This window comes from Scomber japonicus, chromosome 11 (genome assembly GCF_027409825.1).
Source record: "Scomber japonicus isolate fScoJap1 chromosome 11, fScoJap1.pri, whole genome shotgun sequence".
Lineage (NCBI taxonomy): Eukaryota > Metazoa > Chordata > Actinopteri > Scombriformes > Scombridae > Scomber > Scomber japonicus.
Genome location: NC_070588.1, coordinates 26,966,088 through 26,968,811, shown reverse-complemented (window position 1 = coordinate 26,968,811; position 2,724 = coordinate 26,966,088).

Here is a 2,724-nt window from a genome sequence, read left to right as displayed (position 1 = left end):
GGGAGAGAGAGAGAGAGAGAGAGAGAGAGAGAGAGAGAGAGAGAGAGAGAGAGAGAGAGAGAGAGAGAGAGAGTCCTGCTCGCCTTGATTCAAAGAAAGGAATTTCTCTTAAACGCAGAAGAAAAGAGGAGGAGGCAGAAACCAACCTCTACTGGGTGGCCAGGAAACAGGAGCTGAAGGCTTACACACACACATACACACACACATGCACACACACATGCATGCACGTACATACACCAGCAAACATATAAACTCCATCTCCCACCGGTCACTCTCTCTACTCCTTCGTTCAGATCTCCCATCACCCAGGCGTGAGAGAACATACCAGCTCAGCTCTCTAAATCTGACGCACCAAAGAGCTCGGCCTCAGCGCCTCGGGAAACAATAATGAATATGGAATGATAGTCTGTATTTTGTGCTGCAAATGCAACCAGATGCAAGAGGTGGAGAAGAAAAAAAAAAAAAAAAGATCAGGAGCAGATGTTACAGAAACAAGAGGTCTCAGGGACTGTGAGTTGAGCTGTGAGTGTGCCCTGCAAACATATTGTAACCCAACCCAGCGTGTAGTATAATCACTTATAGTACATATCGCCACTTTGTAATGAGGGGAGGTATGGGATTCTGCAGCTGCTCCCTGGGAAAGTTCAGCTGTTAAGGAAGCAGCCAGGCCAGACACAACACCAGCCAATTAAGACAAGAGACCTCAGACAATGAGGAAACCGCACATGTCTGACACATTTCTATACAGTGCATGTGGTGCTGGGAGAGGGTGTAATTGCATATCTTCCTTTTCCCATATAGACTGCATGGGAAATGCATACAGAACAGTAGAGGTAGCTGGTGTACAGTTCAGCAGAGAGAAGGTTGAGGAGGTGATGTGTTGTTTTTTTGTTTTTTCTTCTTGTTGAAAGATCCAGTGGCTGAGTTTTGAGATTTGTGAGCTCTGTTTTCTTGTGGTGTGATTTTTTAATATTAAGTCTGTTTGTTTGGTGCAAAGTTCAAATGACTGTGGTGTTTTTTTTGACCGCGCTTCATACCGACTAGTTTTTCCAGGAAACTGCAACCAGGCAGCGACTGACTGTGTGAATCAGCAAACCAAAATACGTTCAAGGTCTTACTGTATATCGGAAGTTATATCAGTCATAGTAAGCCACTGAGGTTTGGTTTCAGGGTGGTATGAGCCAGTAGCTGCATGAGCAAAGCAAGTGAGACTGAAAAAGGTGGAGATGATCAAGACTAATGTGCTGCTGTGCTGGTTGTATCCTCCAACAACCATCTCAGCTACTGATATCATGAACGCCAGCACAGTTTAACATGAGCCTCGAGGTCTGAGGAGGAATATTCGGTCCAGTTGTTCCACTACAGTGTGAAAAATAGAGGAAAAAAGGGTACATTTGAGTCACATAATTTTACATGTATTTCACATTTTTAAAGAATATTGTTGTCTACAAAATTACAGTTAATAGCTGTTTTCTTATGAATGGATTTACAGTCAAGTTCTATTATTTGTTGGTAAAAACACCTAAAAAAAATGAATTTCACATGCAGATTTCATAATGCTGGGCTTTCTGTTACAAATAGGTCCAGTGCTGGTGATAATACATCATGATTGTATTTTTACATGTATTTTTACTGTGTTAAAAAAATATTACAAATTAAATCTTTAATATGACAAAACTTTCAGGTCTCTCTCTTTTTTTTTTAAATGCTGGTGAACGATGGCTGCATTTTACTGTAAGAGGTTAAAAGGAAATACACTGAAATTAAAATTTCATATTCATTATTCCAGAATGACAAATCTTTATTTTAAAAAATAATGTGAAATAATGGTGCTTCTCCAACATAGCTGTATTTTCCCAAAATTGTGTAACACCATATAATAAATTAAATTTCATTAAGTGTCTTATTTAACTGATTCCAATTCAGTGAGCATAAAAATATACAAGAAGTTTGATAGTGATTATAACTATATATAAAATAATATTACATAAGGGTAGCAGCAGATGCATTATATTACAAAACAACAAACAAACACAATAATCCAGATGACTTGTTCACTTACATTATCATTTCATGCCTTACATAATATCACATAATATTCATATCAATATATCTGAATAATACACAATAATACTTTATAACTGACTTGAATTCTTTTTATGTAAGATGACAGTAAACTCAGGCACTCTGCAAAAAACCCTGAAATACTATAATACCCTCTGCACTTATTAATTACATATAGTATTGAGTTTAAAATGTAAAATGTGCAATACATTTCTCTCTACTGTATATCTGAACAGGATGTATATACTGTACATAAACAGCTACTATATATATATTAACCATTCATCCCAGCACTCTTCACTACTTTGCACTGGTTGTATTCTGTTTACATATTTCTGAGATGTCTGTGTTGTTATTTTATATAAGTAAGTAGTAAGTAAGTCATACGTGTAAACACACCTGCCCAGTAAAGCTGATTCTGATCAGTTTGAATCCATAACACTGATATTCAGAGTCAAAGTCACATTTAATAAATGTAACCCTCTAGATGGAAACTATCAAAAATATCACCATTTAATATTTGCAGTTATTTTCACATAAACGACATAAAATCACTCAGGCTTCGGTTTTGTTGGAGAATGGGCGCTCTGGTGCAGCTGAAACGCGGAAATGCATTTTTATCCTTTCGCAGCCACCGTAGTGTAATGTCGTCATACCAAG